The 13,135-nt window shown below is 40.8% G+C and overlaps 1 long non-coding RNA gene across 2 annotated transcripts; it reads right to left on the bottom strand.

Annotated features, from left to right (window-relative positions):
• Positions 1-6,944: 6,944 nt before the first annotated feature.
• On the bottom strand, positions 6,945-12,572 carry LOC120728615. Of its 2 annotated transcripts, XR_005694759.1 has the most exons (3): positions 10,623-12,572; positions 7,124-7,319; positions 6,945-7,029 (listed from the first exon to the last, which is right to left on the bottom strand). It is a non-coding gene; the product is annotated as an uncharacterized LOC120728615 (long non-coding RNA). The 2 variants fall into 2 exon arrangements; XR_005694758.1 differs by lacking the exon at positions 10,623-12,572 and having other exon boundaries at positions 7,124-8,954.
• Between the last annotated feature and the right edge of the window lie 563 nt (positions 12,573-13,135).

Here is a 13,135-nt window from a genome sequence, read left to right on the forward strand (position 1 = left end):
GAAGCAACAAGTTTTTTTTCTTTTTGTAAATTTTGGAGTAGATATACTGTGGCCAAGTTCCTTGTTTAAAAATCATTGGAAACATAAAAAAAGACAAAACATCATTCTACTCCAAATTTTAGCTTTTGAAAGTATGAATATACTTTTGTTCTTTTCTTTTTCTCTAGTCCCTGATGAACCCCTCTATCTTCAGTGTGCAGACGTGTGTTGCTGACTGTGAGCCTACCAGATACTCTCAGTGTACTGCATATGTGCCATATAACAACAGGCTGTGTCTGGAAGAACATCAAGTAGATGCACGTGGGGTTAGTTGACTGCTAATATTACTGTATATCATCTGTGTTGTTTTAGATATTTTGGGGGGAAATAAGCACAACTACATTTCTCTCTCTCCGGGTGATTCTGGTGGTGGAGTGATTTACAACAACATGATTTATGGTGTAATCAGTTCTGGTTTTGAACGTGTCTGTACTGGACCAGCTGTTACTGTGAATGTTTGTTCTGACATGAACTGGATAAATCAGAAATTGCTCAAATAATGGAAAATAACTGAATGAAAAACATCCAGAATAAACAATCATCTCTACATGAAACTTGTGTGCTGTGTGTTGTTTCTACTCTAGAATATCTTCATGTTAACTGCAAATTCTCCCCAAGACAAGAACTAACAGACTTAAAATCTCCTTTGTCCCACACGCCATCAGACTGTTTAACTCCTCTCTGGAGGGGAGAGGGAGGGGAAACAGGAGGACAAAGGAGGGGGGAACAACTAAGCTGTAGTGCCTCTTCACCTCACTGTACAATACCTTGTGCAATACTTTTTGTAAATAGTCAACAGTGCAATAGACTCAATACTTGAAATGTGCAATTCACTTGTATTTTTATTTTTTATTCCTATTTATTCTATTTATCCCCTTTGTATATTTTATTTATATTTGTTTCTGTATTTATATATATGTGTGTGTGTGTGTGTGTGTGTGTGTGTGTGTGTGTGTGTATATATTTATATATATATAACAATTCTGTAACTGTAACTTCGGTCGTTGCTGTGCTTTTTTTGGAAATCGAATTTCCCAGAGGAACCCACCCGAGGGATTAATAAAGTTCTATCTTATCTTATCTTATCTTATCTTAAATTGTGAACCTTTTTCTTTGGTCTAAAATATTGTGTCAGATTTGCAGCTTGTGTGTGTTTGAATGTGGTGTCAGGTGTGTAGCAGCTCATCCTGTTGTTCAGAAACTCTCAGACTCACACTGTGAAGATGCAGAAAGGCTTTCTGATCAGACATGCCACCAATCAGCTGCAGGGCCTGAACATGATAAACTTCATAAATCTGAGTTGATTGTTGGGGGTGGAAATGTTTACGTGGAGGCTGTTGGCCTCCGTGCACTGAGGGCATTAAAATAAATACAGTAACCATCAAAATAAGTTTTGTTGATAAAATACATTTCTTGAAACCGTCCATTGTTTTGTCCGAACTCTAAACACTGAATCCAATTTTCAAACTAAAAGCAGTGCTTTCAAAATATACACTAAAGCAAAAAACCTACAAGAACAAAAAATAAACAAAATAAAATTATAGTACATAGTGACATATGTGTTTTATTTCTCATAACACATCATTTCTAAGACCAAAATGAAAACTAAACTCTTCATATTCACAAACACTATTTGTTTCAGGATTTCATCATGATTCATTTTCCATATGAGGCAGTGCTTTCAAATTACTTTTGAAGTAGTACAGAGAAATTACTCTTCTCCTCGTCTTTTAAATTGCATCAATATTTTCCAACTGAGCAGTAAAAGGACACGGAACTCAAACATGAAGCATCAACGTGATGTTTAGATGTCGATTAATATTACAATAAGAGACTAAAGTAACTCGCTTTGAACACTTCAGTTTTCTCTCTTGATGCTTCTGTTTGTTTCCTCCTCCACTTGTATTTTTCTGCACTTCAGTGAATGTGCATAGCGCCCTCTGTTGTATGTTTGGGAGAACTGCACTGCATTGTCATCAAATGAAACTGTGCAGAGGTGGAAAATGAGCAAAGGAAGCACATCAAGTGAAGAAGCTTCTTGGATCAGAAGTTAAACATCATCCAGAACCTTAAAGAAGTAAAGTCGCTTTCTTTCCAGGCTCCTTAGACAACCATGACCTGGATGACTGAGAACCTACAAACACACAAGCAGCAGTTTATTTAATGTGGACCTGAGCAGTGCCCAAACCAACAACCAAACAATTTTTACTGAACCCTACTTCAGCCAATCAGCAGTCTTTATCTCTTTCAGCATCAAACACAAACCACACCTTGAAGAGAGGTGACAAATCCACAAACACCTTCAAATGTAAACACACATCACACATGATGAACATGGATCCTAACATAGTTGATACTTTTTTTTGTAAAGCCTGATACTAAATGTATGCAGGCCACCTGAACTGCTTTGTCTCGAGTGCCAATTTCGTACGAATGAAATTCGATTGGATCACCATCAATCAGGATTTGGCCCAGATTTTCAGTAGCTGCACTTAAGGTATGAATTTAAAAACTGCCTCATTCATGAATTATTGCATTCACAAACTTGGGTGCCATGCCCGCCCACCTGCCTGCCCGGCTGCGTGACGAGAATCTCCCATCAGCCCTTTACGGCTGCGGGGCCAAAAAAGAAGCAGAGAACTGTGTATTTGTACATTTTTTGATTTGTCTTTATGTTCAGCAGAGCTTCTAACACCCAGGCCAACGTGACCTGCCTCAATGCACCGCATGCATTTTAGTTGAATTATTCTAATTCCTGAAGCCACATCAGTCCAACTGATCCATAGAGAAACACTAAAACGTCCAGTAGTCGTCTGTACCGGTGCGAGGTCTTATAACAACTGAAACTAAATGTTTGTCAAACAGTCTAAGAGCCAGACAGTGAACTAATACACAAACAACCAACCCTCAAACATGAGAGTGCTTCTGCTACATAACTGTGTTTGTGTTATTTTGTACCTTGACCCAGTCCTCCATGTCGCCATCATCGATGACCTCCAAGATTTCCTGCTCCTCGATGGTCAGCTCGTCTGGCTGAGAAGGCTGCAGACAGACAACCACGGATAATTCAAATTAAAGCTGCGATGTAACAGTTTAACCATCTTCATTTCACCCGTGATGTATATTTTTTCAAATACCGCCACACTGGTGAACGGACAAAAATGCTCACTGTGGCTCAATAACATCAGCAGAACACTGAAGAAAACACTGAGACCATGCCTGCATTTATACCACACTTTACTCAGGACTCAGGTAATATAAAACAACTAATACTCCAAAGCAGCACAAAACTCAGACTTACACTAGAATTTCTGTACAAATTCAGAGAGCAGGTGTTTTAAACCTGGACACAGAATCATTAGTGCCACAAAGTTTGGGAAAGTAAATCTAAATGGGGGTTAAACACGACTGGAACTGATTAAGAACAGCCAAAACAAAAAGTGGCTTTACTTCAAAGTCAGAATTATAATTGGTGACATGTTAAAGATCCACGTCCAATCCAAATATTTAAATCATGTGTGGAGAACGTCTAGCAGAGGCCCCAGTCCGTGAGATCTTCAACGCACACCTCCCGCAGAGCTTCAACAGCATTCCAAGGGAGACTGGGGACATTGAGTCCGAATGGACCATGTTCAGCATCTCCATTGCCGAAGCTGCTGCATTGAGCTGCGGCCGCAAGGTGGTTGGTGCCTGCTGTGATAGTAATCCCCAAACCAAATGAAGGTTGCCACCAGGCAGGAGGCAGGCGGGAGGAGTTCGGAGAGGCCATGGAAAAGACTTGCGGACTGCCTCGAAGAGATTCTGGCAAACCGTCAGGCGTCTCAGGAGGGGAAAGCGGTGCTCTACCTGCACTGTGTATAGTGCTGGCAGAGCGCTGCTGACTTCGACTGAGAAAATTGTCAGGTGGTGGATGGAATACTTTGAGGACCTCATTAATCCCACTGACACATCTTCCGAAGAGGAAGAAGAGTCTGGGGATGAGGGGAATGACCCGCCAATTTCCAGAGGCGAGGTCACTGAGGCAGTTAAACAACTCCTTGGTGGCAGAGCCCCTGGTGTTGATGAGATCCGCCCCGAGTTCCTGAAGGCTCTGGACGTTGTAGGGCTGTCCTGGTTGAAAAGCCTCTACAATGTTGCGTCGAGATCAGGGGCAGTACCCTGGACTGGCAGACCGGGGTGGTGGTCCCCATCTTTAAGAAGGGGGACCGGAGGGGTGTTCCAACTACAAGGGGATCAAACTCCTCAGCCTCCCTGGGAAAGTCTATGCCAGGGGTGCTGGAAAGGGAGTTCATCCGCTAGTCTAACCTCGGTACAGGAGGAACATGCGGTTTTCGTCCTGGTCGCGGAACACTGGACCAGCTCTTTTCCTCTCAAGGATACTTGAGGGTGCATGGGAGTTTGCCCAACCAGTCTACATGTGTGTGACAAAGTGGATGAGCAGTTGCAATGGTCTCCCTTTGTCCCATATGTGTTGACCTTTTTTTAAATAATAAAATGGGCTCTGGATACATTAAAGTACTATCTAATGGGTGATGAGTTTGTTATGGAAACTGACCATCGTGCATTACAATGGTGAACAGAATGAAGACTCTAATGCCAGATCACTAGATGGTATCTGTCCCTACAGCCCTTTTGCTTTAGAATCCAGTATAGACCAGGGCATAAGAATGTGGTGGCTGATTTTCTGTCGCATTCCATGGAGGAGTGAGGGCCTTAAGGGGGGGAGAGTGTGACAAAGTGGATGAGCAGTTGCAATGGTCTCCATTTGTCCCATATGTGTTGACCTTTTTTTTGCACATTATACACATTATTCTGTTTCTATTTATTCGCTATGATTTGTTATTTGTCAAGTAACATTGCTTCACTCACTATCCCGGGTTTGTTTGTGTAAGCGTTCTGTTGCCGGCAAATCGAACATTCTGCAAATTAAGGCGAGGGGAGGGGAGGGGAGAGGAGAGCCGAGCCGTGTTACCAGAGCCATGTTCTGTTGAGTTTTGTTAATAGAGTTGATTTGGGGGGAAGTTTTGTTAAGTTACACATTAAAGTAAGTTCACTGTAATAAATTGCTCACCTCTGGAAATCTGAAATGTCTGCGTAGTCTGCTTCCACCTTCCTTGACGTTTGTGTCTAACTACCCCACAAAGTGTTTTGTGAACTGGAGAAGGCATTGGATATGGACAGCAAGCTGAGCATTCTCATAACCTTGTGATCAGCAAGTAGTTTGCTCCTTGATAAATACCTAAATAAATAACAAAGATATGTTATTTATCTTATACTAAACCTTCATATAGCCCCTCGTACACAGCATAAAACATGGACATAGTTTCCTTGTTGGAAAAATGAAGCCAAAACATTGAACCTACATTCTATCTGAGGGTCAGTAGATGGTGATAGCAGTTGTTGCAGTGGTCCTGTAGAAGTCTATGGGAAAATGGGTTTCTATCTTGACCTATGTTACGGTTCGGCGTTGGCAGTGTATTGTTTTAGGCGTTTTGTTTTGGCGTGACTGTTATGTGTTTTCCTGTTTTACTTTGAAAGTCTGTGTTATCTTAGTGTTCAGTTTACGTTTCCTTGTCTCGTCAGGTCTTATTTGCCCCAGCTGTGTATCCCTCCTGTGGTCCATTCCCTAATTGCTCCTTCTATGTATTTAAGCCCTGTGTTTCTGTATGTCGTCGCGATCTTCCCCCCCGTTGTAAATAGTTTGGCGCCTTGTGTTTGGTGATGTAAATAAATGTCGTATCTTGCTTTAAATCTCGTCTTGGGATTATTTTTCATACGTTGCACGCCGGTTGCCTAGGCCGGGGTGTAACATATGGGGGCTCGTCCGGGATTGCCTTCGCTGGGGGGTCCGAGGACCGCCCCGGCCTTTGTCGTCTGCTGGAGGGTCCGTGGGACCGCTCCAGCCTTCATTCGCCTTCGCTGGAGGGTCCGTGGGACCGCTCCGGCCTTCATCCGCCTTCGCTGGAGGGTCCGAGGGACCGCTCCGGCCTTCGTCGTCTGCTGGAGGGTCCGTGGGGCCGCTCCAGCCTTCATCCGCCTTTGCTGGAGGGTCCGAGGGACCGCTCCAGCCTTCATCCGCCTTCGCTGGAAGGTCCGGGGAACCGCTCCAGCCTTCGTTTGTCTTCGTTGGAGGATCCGAGGGACCGCTCCAGTCTTCTGCAGCTGGTGGGCTGCGTGTCCGTGTTTGCAGCTGGTGGGCTGCGTGTCCGTCTTCGCTGGAGGACCCGAGGGCCCGCTCCAGTTTTCCATTTCCACTGGAGGACCCGTCCAGCCATCAGCGTCGCCTGCGGGACGGCGGCCGGTGCCATATGGGCTGGACATGGAACAAACATTTTTCGTTGGGGTTGTATGTTTTGAATGATTGTTGTTTTTTTTTTGTTTTTTTTTTGTTTTTTTACTTTGTCAATTTGCTAAACATTTATTAAAATTCCCAGGTTTGAACTTTTGCAAGTATTACTGCATATGTATCCAAATAATTCCCCCCACACACAATTTTACCATCCATCTGAAATCAGCACAAGCATTGGATGTAGCTCCTAAGCAGGTACCTAAAATCAAAACCAGAACCCTCTGCTCAATATTCAAGTCTCAGTTACATTATTGTTAATAAGGAAGCTCTGCAGTCACTAATGGGGGTTTGTAACTTCAAAAGCATGATGTCATTTTGTTCATAGACTACAGATGTTGCTACATTTTTTTGCTCTTCCTGGAAGTTTAAAAAACCAACCAACTAAACAAGAAAAATACATATTATGTCAACATATTAAGGAATTCCAGAATTCAAACTTTACACTTAAAAGGTTACTCAAAACTCACTTTTTGCGACGTGTACATTTAGGGAAGACAACAGGCTTAATCTTATTCTCTGGTGGGTCGATTTTCAGAAGCATGATGTCATGTTTTCCTGTTTGGTCCTCAAAGATTTTGTGATCAATAATTGTCACCATTCTTCCTGGACCTGGATGAATTCCTACATATGCAGACATAGTCCTAAACAATGGAAATGGTAAAAGAACAAAATACCAGTAATGATTTTTGTCTCTGGACTGTTTTTTTTTAAATATGTGAAACAGTCATTTCTCACCATCCAGGTTGATCTTTCCAGCAGTGAGCTGCAGTTAGAACCCACTCGCTGTGGATCAGAGAGCCGCCACATAGATGATGGTAATGTGTTCCATGGGTCAGAGTTATGTGCACGTGATACAGACGATCATTTTTCTCACAGCTATGGTCGTGAAAGATTCTCTTGTGCAAATCCACCTCTGTGCACACCGTGAAACCTGAGAGAAGAGTAATATACTTACAGATGGTTGGCTTACCACCTGAACAACATATTGTGCAGCAACTATACTCGCAGTCCAAATTGTTCTGTTTCACAAACTCTTTGCCTTTTTCAGTGATATAGATGCAGAGCTCAGTGACAGTTATTTATTTGCTTCAGTAGCTCATTAGGGTCTGTCTCAAACTTTTTATAAAAGCAGTATAAAAAAAGCATGAAACATCAGTTGTTCAGTTAATGTGATATTGGCTCACTTGATATAACAATTTCTTTTATTTTATTTGTCTTGTACATATCGTTATTGCACTTCCATAAGTGACAACATTGAACACCGATGTTTGACAGAAACGAATCCACAATGTCTCATTCACTCAGTACAAAACCTTGAGGCTGTTTTCCTGCCTTAGTGAACAAAGATATGAAATGCTATTTGATTATGAGTAAGCTCAAAATGAAGTTCATTGTTCTGTGACATACAGCTGTCTTACAGCCTTAAAACTTTTTGTGTGGGCCTCTTTCAGTGGTCACTTATTGCACTCTTAGTTGTTAATACTCAATATTCACTTTTTCCCCATGCAGGTTAATCAGTCATGTTTGCATGGTTGTAAAATAAACATATTCATTGTTAATTATTGATAATCAATAAGTACATAACCTAAGAAGTTGTTTCACATCCTCCTGAATCATATCTTGATATTGTTACCTTTTTAATAATAGCACAACTTTAATCAATTGAATTCTTTCACCTCAGGTGTCTATTTCCAAATCCACTCTAAGCTTCTTCAGAGCGGTTGGTGATGTGTCCAGGTGGCAAAGACCTTAAGGTCAGATTTGTGATATTTGGCTGTATAAATTAAAATATGCATACTATGTGATGTGATTCCAGAGAGATTCAGATGGTGCAAGAGGAGATTTAATGGTTCATTACCTGGACACAATTTAAACTACCATTTATCACAACTAGCTTGTAGCAGTATTTCTCTCTTTCTCTTTCTTTCCCACACGTGCATGAGCGTGCAGTGGCGTGTGAGCACCTACAGAGTTAGTTTTTCGAATATATTTCAAATATGGACCCAAATGCAGAACTCAGGAGACAAAGGATGCACTCAAAGATCAGCTTCAATGCAGTAGCAAAAAATACAAAAACACAGTGGCAGGGCAGCAGCAGGGAAACTGGATACTAGCAAAACCAGGGAAACACTGAGGAAGGAAACAATACAGAGAGGGAGGACACAGCAACCAATTAAGACAAACTGAGGGAGTAAATACACAAGGAGCTCAGGACAAACAGGAGACACCTGGGAGGGCAGCTGAACCTAAATAAGAAAACGAGACAAGCGACGTAAAACAAAATAAAAACCACAAGAGACAACAGACTAACACAATAAGTAACTTGGTGTGCAAGAACAGAAACACAGACGTGACACAGAATGCAGGACAATGGAGGAAAATAAACTCACTGAACTATTTTTACAAATTACAAAAGGAGATAGTCTGAGAAATAAGCTCGAGGCTACAAAATTCAAAGTAACCAGAACAAACTAAGCATAAAGATGAAAGGTGAAAATTTAAATCACAAATAAACTAAGAAACAAATTGAAACTATTTAATAATAACAGCAGTATCTTGGGCTACGTCCACACGTACCCGGGTATTTTTGAAAACGCAGATTTTTCTATGCGTTCGCACCTTTCGTCCACACGTAAACGGCGTTTTCGGTCACTGAAAACGGAGAGTTTTAAAAACTCCAGCCAGGGTGGATATTTTTGAAAACTCAGTTTTTGCGTTTACGTGTGGACGAGACAAACGGAGAAAACGCAGGGTCAAAGGTGTGCGCATTTTTTGACGTCACACTGTGCGCCAGGTTATTGTTTCGGTGAAATGAATTTCTACAATGGCGGACTTACACAAAATACCATTACTGTTCATTTTACTCTCTGCAGTGTTTAAATGCTTACACAGTTACTGTCCCTCCACACATAGGACTCAGTTCTGCTTCTATGCGCCATCTTTGTTTACTCTTTCCCACCCAGGCTGACTTCTGATTGGCCAACATTTCTACATGGATAGGAATATAGCGCCATATGCTGCTTTGGCATGTTCCTAGCAGCGTTTTCCTTCGTTTTTGTGGACGGGATTTTTTTTAAAAACGAAAAATCTCCGTTTTCAAAAATACCCGTGTACGTGTGGACGTAGCCTTGTTTTGTGTTTCTAGCTTCTAGGGATTCTAGAAATGGAAAAATGTACTTGATGGAAGGGAAGAGCTGTCAAAATGTAAAGTAAAACATGAGTTGAATCTATTAATTTACACACTTTTCTTATTTGCCTTTCCATCATACTGTGTCATAATGTGCTATTTCTTCTCTGCTGTGCTGAATTTCACAATAGAAGACGACCATTTGGCAGCCACTGTGCAGAGCTGTGGCCCAACTCCAAATGTGACCAGAGCTCTTATCCATCCATTTAGTGGGTTTATCAGCAGTGATCAGTCCCATAGATATGGGCTAGTCGGGCCTTCTACACCTGCTAGTCAGTTCAGAAGGTTGTTATCATCCATTCAGATGGAGGATCACTAACAGGAGGATGGGAAGACTCCAGAATCCATTCTCACTGATCTCCGGTGGATACGGCAGTGTTTACAAGTGAGATGATTTAAATGGACAGCATTTATAGAGTGACTATAAAAAGTCAGCGAGTGTCAGTAATCACTCAGTCAGTGTTGGGAAAGTTACCTTTAAAATGTATTCCACTACAAATGACAGAATACATGCCCCAAGCTGTAGTTTGTAATGTATCCCATTAAGTTACTCAATGTGAGTAACGTATTCTGAATACTTTCAATTACTTAATATATTAAAAGTCTAAAGAGCTCGGAAAGAAAAGCGTCTGGACTTCTTTAAGCTGCTTGAAAACGTTTCACCTCTCATCCGAGAACATCTTCAAGTAACTTAAAGAGGTCCAGACGCTTTTCTTTCCGAGCTCTTTAGACTACGATGACCTGATGACTGAGAACCTTCACAGACTTAATATATTGTCATGCTTTTTACAACTACATGAATGTAGCGATCACATCCTGCAAATTCTTGTTTGTTTTTCTGTTAAGCCCAAATCTCCCTGAATATTTACTGTAGAGGAGCAAAGACTTATGTTAACATAAGTTAACATAAGGTGTTAAGATAAGATTTGATGTTAGCTTGGTGGTGAGTAGCCTTCAGTAATAATAAAAATATCACACAGCAGTAGTACATCCTAGATACTGACGGTAGTTTCAGTAGGCTAACATTCGTTTTTAAAACAAACTTACTTCCAGATGTTTCTTTAGGTTGGAGGTGGAGTCTATGATGCTGAGAGCAGCTTGGTTGCTAGGAAACAGAGTTTGCATTGCAGGGTCAGATTTCATCCTTTTCTTCTTTAAATGTGAAGTGGTGTTGGAATTTCCAAGTAAGAAATGCATTCCTGCCCTGCTGCGGGCTCTGTTGTGCTGGCTCCGGGTCCATTGTGTAACTGACGCCATCAACATTAACAGTACATTCGAGCCTCTTATTACGTGTTTTATTTGGGTTTCCGGCAATGCGTTTAATTACCAAAATTAGAGATGGGATAGCCTAACATATGAAACAGAAAGTGACCGCTGTGTAATCCATTTATTTCAGTAACTGTATTCTAATTATCACCTATTTAAACGGTAACTGTGACGAAGTGGTTACTCATATTTTGTACTTTACATACGTAACACCTGTACATGTATTACTCCCCAACACTGCACTCAATAATGTTAATGTGGTTGTGTTGAGTAATACTGCGAGTGCTGATGTAAGAGCTTTGAGATGCATTTGTAGATATTATTACATGTTTTACAGTCTTTATGGTGCTAGCTTAAAGTTACGGTGTAAAGGTTAGCTTATATTGTGGTAAAGCGGTTACTATTTAAATGGTGTCTAGACAGAAATATTAACTCCTGTTATGACTAAGTTGCTAAGTTACTAGTTAATGAAGTTACCAGTAACATGGTTAATCGCATCCACAGATTCACAGTAAAGATCCCGATTAGCTTCAATGGATCTATAATAAATTTCTGCTAGTTCTAGCGCTTCATTTAAACCGTATGATACTCATACTTACCCAGAGTCAGTGTAAAATAAAATTCTACCTGTGTGAACAAAGTCTGGCTCCTTTAATCCTGCATGACAAACTTCAGGATGCAGGTTTATTGACCCTCTTTCCTGCTGGCACACCTGTGACACCTGAGAGTCAGCTAGAAACTTACAGGAATGTTTACATCATGCAAAGACTGATAGACTCTGTAATACTGTAAATGATCAGTAACTTAGGTTAATACTAAACATTTGTGCCTCTCTGTCTGTGCTGAACCATTTAGAATCAGGTTTTGAGTCAGGCTGCATTGAGTGTGGGACTTAAAAGCATTAGGCTTGAAGATGGTATGAAAATCTCTACTTACCTTCTACACTATATTTTTGTTACTGATTTATTAATACATTTTACATTGTTTCTTTTGTTTATCAGTAGAGAGAACACAGATTTCAGAGGCGCAAAGAGAAGCACTGTTGCTTCATACTTAATACTTTAAAGCTGCATTAGGGGAAGACAAGAAGCAGAAGTACTTCCAGGCACAGCCGCAGTGAGGGAGCAGACACCTTACACTGAGTTCAGAGAAGTCAGAATTTCAAAAAGCGTCTGAAACAGCTCAGGTTTGGAAAGAAGCCTTTTATGTTGGGTGTTATAAAAAAATATACACATATTTATAAATACATTTTATAATAACAACTATAATATTATTATAAATAGTAGTTATTCTCTTATTATTATAAATAAATATCAAACATTTCAGTTGATTTTCTATCACATATATTGTGTTAGCCCTGTGATAAACTGGCAGCCTGTCCTGCTTTTGCCCTGTGGCAGCTGGGATAGACTTCAACCTCCCACTGTCACGATCCTGGGTCTTTTGACCCAGCGTTTTAAGTTTTAGTTTATTTTTGATGTTTATGGTTTATTTTTAAGTTCATTAGGTTATCTAAGCTCATTTGTTTATTTAGATTCCTCTTGTGTCTTCTACCCCTGTGTTTTAGTCTCCCTTTGCCCTTTATGTGTTTCATGCTGCGTGTCTTATGTTATCAAGTTTATATTGTCTTGTCTGCGTCTCATGTTTCCTGTTATTTTGAAGGTCTGTGTCCTATGTCAGTGTAGTCAGCTTTGCTTCCTTTGTCTCGTTATGTCAGAGTAGTGTCAGCTGTTTCCCCATGTGTTTCCACTTCCCCCTAATCACCCTTGTGTGTATTTATTCTGTGTGTTGCTGTTCATTCTTTGTCAGGTTGTCTGTTGTTCCATGTCTCCAGGAGTTTCCATGTTTATGTTTTTTGCAACGTTCAAGGTTTTGTTCTTTGCCTTTTGTGTTTAGCATTCAGTTTTCCCAGTTTAGTTCTAGTTAGGTTCTTTCTTGTGTGCATCTGCCTTTTGTTTTTGTACTCTTTTATCAGCCACATTAAACGGCTCGCTTTTAACCTGACCATGTTTTACCCAGCAGACATTTATTTCAGTGACTCTTTTGAATTTAACGGACTTTGGATTATTTCCTGTGCAGGAGGAGGAGAAGGAGGCTATTCGGTAGTGATGGGCAGATGAAGCTTCATGAAGCACTGAAGCTTTTCATCCAATTGGTTCATCCCAGCGCAAAGCTTCTTGAAGCTTCATTTGCTCTAGTAGGACACCTACTGGACGTAAAAATATTAGTTGGCATGAATTTGAAGAGTGTGGCCTTTTGCACACAGCCTGTAAATGTCAACAACAAAAGGAGTG

Source organism: Simochromis diagramma, unplaced genomic scaffold (assembly GCF_900408965.1).
Source record: "Simochromis diagramma unplaced genomic scaffold, fSimDia1.1 OVJJ01000302.1, whole genome shotgun sequence".
Lineage (NCBI taxonomy): Eukaryota > Metazoa > Chordata > Actinopteri > Cichliformes > Cichlidae > Simochromis > Simochromis diagramma.